Raw genomic sequence first — 8,913 nt, 5'->3', positions numbered from 1 at the left:
GTTGTTGTTTATTCCATAAACCCTAGATACATATTTATAGTCCAGGGGACTTTCTAATGTGGGCGTACACCAAACCGTGTACGAGTAAGATTCTAACTTCTAAACTAAGATGCGATCTAATATTTTACAGATACACGGGCAATTAAGCCCAACTCGGTATAAAAGGCCGATTCACGTATTCCTTCTATATATATATTTCTTCAAGCCCATCTTGATCGCGGCCCACCTCTGACTCGGCCAAATTCTGGTGATAACAAGGCTGTGGTTAGATTTATCTTAATTACTTTCTTGTATTTGCGGATGCTTGCAAGGGGTTTAATCACAAGTATGTATTAGTCCTAGGAAGGGCGGTGCATTAGCGTAGGTTCACCCACACAACACTTATCAAAACAATGAAGATTAATCAACTATATGAAGCGAAAGCACTAGACTAAATTCCCGTGTGTCCTCAAGAACGTTTGGTCATCATAAGTAAACAAACTGGCTTGTCCTTGTGCTAAAAAGGATTGGGCCACTTGCTGCAATTATTATTCCCGCATTTTACTTACTTGTATTTTATTTATCTGCTATATCAAAACCCCCTGAAAACTTGTCTGTGAGCATTTACAGTGAATCCTTCATTGAAACTGCTTGTCAACACCTTCTGCTCCTCGTTGGGTTCGACACTCTTATTTATCGAAAGTACTACGATACACCCCCTATACTTGTGGGTCATCAAGGTGCGGAAGCGGTGGGCGACATCCTTTCCTGGCCGGTGATGCGCGTGATTGACGTATTGTCTTTTCGTTCGACACGCGTCCGTTGGGAACCCCAAGAGGAAGGTGTGATGCGCACAGCGGCAAGTTTCCCTCAGTAAGAAACCAAGGTTTAATCGGACCAGTAGGAGTCAAGAAGCACGTTGAAGGTTGATGGCGGCGAGATGTAGTGCGGCGCAACACCAGGGATTCCGGCGCCAACGTGGAACCTGCACAACACAACCAAAGTACTTTGCCCCAACGAAACAAGTGAGGTTGTCAATCTCACCGGCTTGCTGTAACAAAGGATTAACCGTATTGTGTGGAAGATGATTGTTTGCGAGAAAATAGTAAAACAAGTATTGCAGTAGATTGTATTGCAGTAAAGAGAATTGGACCGGGGTCCACAGTTCACTAGAGGTGTCTCTCCCATAAGACGAACAGCATGTTGGGTGAACAAATTACAGTTGGGCAATTGACAAATAAAGAGGGCATGACCATGCACATACATATCATGATGAGTATAGTGAGATTTAATTGGGCATTACGACAAAGTACATAGACCGCCATCCAACCGCATCTATGCCTAAAAAGTCCACCTTCAGGTTATCATCCGAACCCCTCCGATATTAAGTTGCTAACAACGTGACAATTGCATTAAGTATTGCGCGTAATGTAACTAGTGACTACATCCTTGAACATAGCACTAATGTTTTATCCCTAGTGGCAACAGCACATCCATAACCTTAGTGGTTCTTGTCACTCCTCCGGATTCACGGAGGCATGAACCCACTATCGAGCATAAATACTCCCTCTTGGAGTTACTAGCATCAACTTGGCCAAAGCATCTACTAATAACGGAGAGCATGCAAGATCATAAACAACACATAGATATAACTTTGATAATCAACATGACAAGTATTCTCTATTCATCGGATCCCGACAAACGCAACATATAGAATTACAGATAGATGATCTTGATCATGTTAGGCAGCTCACAAGATCCGAGCAATGATAGCACAATGGGGAGAAGACAACCATCTAGCTACTGCTATGGACCCATAGTCCAGGGGTAGACTACTCACACATCACACCGGAGGCGACCATGGCGGCGTAGAGTCCTCCGGGAGATGATTCCCCTCTCCGGCGAGGTGCCGGAGGCGATCTCCTGGATCCCCCGAGATGGGATCGGCGGCGACGGCGTCTCGGTATGGTTTTCCGTATCGTGGCTCTCGCATCTGGGGGTTTCGTCACGGAGGCTTTAAGTAGGCGGAAGGGCAAGTCAAGAGGCGGCACGGGGGCCCACACCATAGGCCGGCGCGGCCAGGGGTGGGGCCGCGCCGCCCTAGGGTTTGGCCACCCCGTGGCCCCTCTTCGTCTCATCTTCGGACTTCTGGAAGCTTCGTGGAAAAATAGGCCCCTGGGCTTTAATTTCGTCCAATTCCGAGAATATTTCTTTACTAGGATTTCTGAAACCAAAAACAGCAGAAAACAGCAACTGGCACTTCGGCATCTTGTTAATAGGTTAGTTCCAGAAAATGCACGAATATGACATAAAGTGTGCATAAAACATGTAGATAACATCAATAATGTGGCATGGAACATAAGAAATTATCGATACGTTGGAGACGTATCAGCATCCCCAAGCTTAGTTCTGCTTCGTCCCGAGCAGTGTAAAACGATAACACGGATAATTTACGGAGTGACATGCCATCATAATCTTGATCATACTATTTGTAAAGCATATGTAGTGAATGCAGCGATCAAAACAATGTGTATGACATGAGTAAACAAGTGAATCATAAAGCAAAGACTTTTCATGAATAGCACTTCAAGACAAGCATCAATAAGTCTTGCATAAGAGTTAACTCATAAAGCAATAATTCAAAGTAAAGGTATTGAAGCAACACAAAAGAAGATTAAGTTTCAGCGGTTGCTTTCAACTTGTAACATGTATATCTCATGGATATTGTCAACATAGAGTAATATAATAAGTGCAATAAGCAAGTATGTAGGAATCAATGCACAATTCACACAAGTGTTTGCTTCTTGAGGTGGAGAGAAATAGGTGAACTGACTCAACATTGAAAGTAAAAGAATGGTCCTCATAGAGGAAAAAGCATCGATTGCTATATTTGTGCTAGAGCTTTGATTTTGAAAACATGAAACAATTTTGTCAACGGTAGTAATAAAGCATATGCATCATGTAAATTATATCTTATAAGTTGCAAGCCTCATGCATAGTGTACCAATAGTGCCCGCACCTTGTCCTAATTAGCTTGGACTACCTGGATTATCACCGCAATACATATGCTTTAACCAAGTTTCACAAAGGGGTACCTCTATGCCGCCTGTACAAAGGTCTAAGGAGAAAGCTCGCATTTGGATTTCTCGCTTTTGATTATTCTCAACTTAGACATCCATACCGGGACAACATAGACAACAGATAATGGACTCCTCTTTTAATGCTTTAGGCATTCAACAACAATTAATTCTTTTCTCATTAGAGATTTGAGGATATTTGTCCAAAACTGAAACTTCCACCGTGAATCATGGCTTTAGTTAGCGGCCCAATGTTCTTCTCTCACAATATGCATGCTCAACCCATTCAACTCAGTGTAGATCGCCCTTACTTCAGACAAGACGAACATGCATAGCAACTCACATGATATTCAACAATGAGTTGATGGCGTTCCCCGATAAACATGGTTATCGCACAACAAGCAACTTAATAAGAGATAAAGTGCATAATTACATATTCAATACCACAATAGTTTTTAAGCTATTTGTCCCATGAGCTATATATTGTAAAGGTGAATGATGGAATTTTAAAGGTAGCACTCAAGCAATTTACTTTGGAATGGCGGAAAATACCATGTAGTATAGGTAGGTATGGTGGACACAAATGGCATAGTGGTTGGCTCAAGTATTTTGGATGCATGAGAAGTATTCCCTCTCGATACAAGGTTTAGGCTAGCAAGGCTTATTTGAAACAAACACAAGGATGAACCGGTGCAGCAAAACTCACATAAAAGACATATTGAAAACATTATAAGACTCTACACCGTCTTCCTTGTTGTTCAAACTCAATACTAGAAATTATCTAGACCTTAGAGAGACCAATTATGCAAACCAAATTTTAGCATGCTCTATGTATTTCTTCATTAATGGGTGCAAAGCATATGATGCAAGAGCTTAAACATGAGCACAACAATTGCCAAGTATCACATTACCCAAGACATTTATAGCAATTACTACATGTATCATTTTCCAATTCCAACCATATAACAATTTAACGAAGGAGAAACTTCGCCATGAATACTATGAGTAGAAACCAAGGACATACTTGTCCATATGCTACAGCGGAGCGTGTATCTCTCCCATAAAGTGAATGCTAGGATCCATTTTATTCAAACAAAACAAAAAACAAAAACAAACCGACGCTCCAAGAAAAAGCACATAAGATGTGATGGAATAAAAATATAGTTTCAGGGGAGGAACCTGATAATGTTGTCGATGAAGAAGGGGATGCCTTGGGCATCCCCAAGCTTAGACGCTTGAGTCTTCTTGATATATGCAGGGGTGAACCACCGGGTGCATCCCCAAGCTTAGAGCTTTCACTCTCCTTGATCATGTTGCATCATACTCCTCTCTTGATCCTTGAAAACTTCCTCCACACCAAACTCGAAACAACTCATTAGAGGGTTAGTGCACAATATAAATTGACATATTCAGAGGTGACACAATCATTCTTAACACTTCTGGACATTGCATAATGCTACTGGACATTAGTGGATCAAAGAAATTCATCCAACATAGCGAAAGAGGCAATGCGAAATAAAAGGCAGAATCTGTCAAAACAGAACAGTTCGTATTGACGAATTTTAAAATGGCACCAGACTTGCTCAAATGAAAATGCTCAAATTGAATGAAAGTTGCGTACATATCTGAGGATCATGCACGTAAATTGGCATAATTTGCTGAGTTACCTACAGGGCGGTGGACTCAGATTCGTGACAGCAAAGAAATCTGGAACTGCGCAGTAATCCAAATCTAGTACTTACTTTTCTATCAACGGCTTAACTTGGCACAACAAAACATAAAACTAAGATAAGGAGAGGTTGCTACAGTAGTAAACAACTTCCAAGACACAAAATAAAAACAAAGTACTGTAGGTAAAAACATGGGTTGTCTCCCATAAGCGCTTTTCTTTAATGCCTTTCAGCTAGGCGCAGAAAGTGTGTATCAAGTAACATCGAGAGATGAAGCATCAACATCATAATTTGTTCTAATAATAGAATCATAAGGTACCTTCATTCTCTTTCTAGGGAAGTGTTCCATACCTTTCTTGAGAGGAAATTGATATTTTATATTACCTTCCCTCATATCAATAATAGCACCAACGAGTTCGAAGAAAAGGTCTTCCCAATATAATGGGACAAGATGCATTGCATTCAATATCCAAGACAACAAAATCAACGGGAACAAGATTATTGTTAACGGTAATGCGAACATTATCAACTTTACCCAAAGGTTTCTTTGTAGAATGATCAGCAAGATTAACATCCAAATAACAATTTTTCAGCGGTGGCAAGTCAAGCATATTATAAATTTTCTTAGGCATAACAGAAATACTTGCACTAAGATCACATAAAGCATTACAATCAAAATCTTTAACCTTCATCTTAATGATGGGCTCCCAACCATCCTCTAGCTTTTTAGGAATAGAGGCTTCGCGCTCTAATTTCTCTTCTCTAGCTTTTATGAGAGCATTTGTAATATGATGCGTGAAAGCCAAATTTATAGCACTAGCATTAGGACTTTTAGCAAGTTTTTGCAAGAACTTTATAACTTCAGAGATGTGGCAATCATCAAAATTCAAACCATTATAATCTAAAGCAATGGGATCATCATCCCCAATGTTGGAAAAAATTTCAGCGGTTTTATCACAGAGCGGTTTCAGCGGTTTTAGCAGTTTCAGGCAGTTTCTCGCGCTTTGCATTAGAAGTGGAAACATTGCTAACACCAATTCTTTTATTAGTATTAGTAGGAGGTGCAGCAACATGTGTAGCATTAGCATTACTAGTGGTGGTAATAGTCCAAACTTTAGTTATATTCTTCTCTTTAGCTAGTTTTTCATTTTCTTCTCTATCCCACCTAGCACGCAGCTCAGCCATTAATCTTATATTCTCATTAATTCTAACTTGAATGGCATTTGCTGTAGTAGTAATTTTATCATCTAAATCCTCAGGTTTAGCAGCCATTTTATTAATTAAAGAAGATTGTGATGCAGACATGTATGAGATTCGGTTTTCGGCATTAGCAAGTTTAGTTTGCAACCCCGAGATCTCCCTATTCAGATTTTCAAGTTGATTCCCTATATTCTTCAACAAGGTAGATTGCTCATTCATAGTTTTAGTAAACAATTTATTTTGCTCATATTGTGATTGCATAAAACTCTTAGTGGATTTTTCAATTTCTAGCATCTTTTCTTCATTAGATGAAGCATATCTACCATAAGAATTACCATTAGCAGGGTATGGCCTAGAATCATTGTGATTGTTATTTTTAATGAAATTCACATCAACATATTCTTTTTGAGCAACTAATGACGCTAACGGAACATTATTAGAATTAACATTAGGCCTACCATTCACAAGCATAGACATAATGGCATCAATCTTATCACTCAAGGAAGAGGTTTCTTCGACAGAATTTACCTTCTTACCTTGCGGAGCTCTTTCCGTGTGCCATTCAGAGTAGTTGATCATCATATTATCAAGAAGCCTTGTTGCTTCACCAAGAGTGATGGACATAAAGGTACCTCCAGCAGCTGAATCCAATAAATTCCGTGAAGAAAAATTTAGTCCTCGCATAGAAGGTTTGGATGATCATCCAAGTAGTCGATCCATGGGTTGGGCAATTTTTAACCAGAGATTTCATTCTTTCCCATGCTTGAGCAACATGTTCAGTATCTAATTGTTTAAAATTCATTATGCTACTCCTCAAAGATATAATTTTAGCAGGGGGATAATATCTACCAATAAAAGCATCCTTGCATTTAGTCCATGAATCAATACTATTCTTAGGCAGAGATAGCAACCAATCTTTAGCTCTTCCTCTTAATGAGAAAGGGAACAATTTTAGTTTAATAATATCACCATCTACATCTTTATATTTTTGCATTTCACATAGTTCAACAAAATTATTAAGATGGGCAGCGAGCATCATCGAACTAACACCGAGAAAATTGATTGTTCATAACAAGATTCGATAAAGCGAGGTTTAATTTCAAAGAATTCTGCTGTAGTAGCAGGTGGAGCAATAGGTGTGCATAAGAAATCATTATTATTTGTGGTTGTGAAGTCACACAACTTAGTATTTTCAGCGTTGGCCATTTTAGCAACAAGTAAATAAAGCAAACTAGATAAAGTAAATGCAAGTAACTAATTTTTTTGTGTTTTTGATATAGCAAACAAGATAGCAAATAAAGTAAAACTAGCAACTAATTTTTTTGTATTTTGATTTAGTGCAGCAAACAAAGTAGTAAATAAAACTAAGCAAGACAAAAACAAAGTAAAGAGATTGAGAAGTGGAGACTCCCCTTGCGGCGTGTCTTGATCTCCCCGAGCAACGGCGCCGGAAATTTGCTTGATGCGCGTGATTGACGTATTGTCTTTTCGTTCGACACGCGTCCGTTGGGAACCCCAAGAGGAAGGTGTGATGCGCACGGCGGCAAGTTTCCCTCGGTAAGAAACCAAGGTTTAATCGGACCAGTAGGAGTCAAGAAGCACGTTGAAGGTTGATGGCGGCGAGATGTAGTGCGGCGCAACACCAGGGATTCCGGCGCCAACGTGGAACCTGCACAACACAACCAAAGTACTTTGCCCCAACGAAACGGTGAGGTTGTCAATCTCACCGGCTTGCTGTAACAAAGGATTAACCGTATTGTGTGGAAGATGATTGTTTGCGAGAAAATAGTAAAACAAGTATTGCGAGTAGATTGTATTGCGAGTAAAGAGAATTGGACCGGGGTCCACAGTTCACTAGAGGTGTCTCTCCCATAAGACGAACGAGCATGTTGGGTGAACAAATTACGGTTGGGCAATTGACAAATAAAGAGGGCATGACCATGCACATACATATCATGATGAGTATAGTGAGATTTAATTGGGCATTACGACAAAGTACATAGACCGCCATCCAATCGCATCTATGCCTAAAAAGTCCACCTTCAGGTTATCATCCGAACCCCTCCGAGTATTAAGTTGCTAACAACGGACAATTGCATTAAGTATTGCGCGTAATGTAACTAGTGACTACATCCTTGAACATAGCACTAATGTTTTATCCCTAGTGGCAACAACGACATCCATAACCTTAGTGGTTCTTGTCACTCCTCCAGATTCACGGAGGCATGAACCCACTATCGAGCATAAATACTCCCTCTTGGAGTTACTAGCATCAACTTGGCCAAAGCATCTACTAATAACGGAGAGCATGCAAGATCATAAACAACACATAGATATAACTTTGATAATCAACATGACAAGTATTCTCTATTCATCGGATCCCGACAAACGCAACATATAGAATTACAGATAGATGATCTTGATCATGTTAGGCAGCTCACAAGATCCGACAATGATAGCACAATGGGGAGAAGACAACCATCTAGCTACTGCTATGGACCCATAGTCCAGGGGTAGACTACTCACACATCACACCGGAGGCGACCATGGCGGCGTAGAGTCCTCCGAGGAGATGATTCCCCTCTCCGGCGGGGTGCCGGAGGCGATCTCTCGGATCCCCCGAGATGGGATCGGCGGCGACGGTGTCTCGGTATGGTTTTCCGTATCGTGGCTCTCGGTACCGGGGGTTTCGTCACGGAGGCTTTAAGTAGGCGGAAGGGCAAGTCAAGAGGCGGCACGGGGGGCCCAGACCATAGGCCGGCGCGGCCGGGGGTGGGGCCGCGCCGCCCTAGGGTTTGGCCACCCCGTGGCCCCTCTTCGTCTCATCTTCGGACTTCGGAAGCTTCGTGGAAAAATAGGCCCCGGGCTTTAATTTCGTCCAATTCCGAGAATATTTCTTTACTAGGATTTACGAAACCAAAAACAGCGAGAACAAGAATCGGCACTTCGGCATCTTGTTAATAGGTTAGTTCCAGAAAATGCACGAA

This window comes from Lolium rigidum, chromosome 7 (genome assembly GCF_022539505.1).
Source record: "Lolium rigidum isolate FL_2022 chromosome 7, APGP_CSIRO_Lrig_0.1, whole genome shotgun sequence".
Lineage (NCBI taxonomy): Eukaryota > Viridiplantae > Streptophyta > Magnoliopsida > Poales > Poaceae > Lolium > Lolium rigidum.
Note: the sequence above shows the minus strand (reverse complement) of the source record.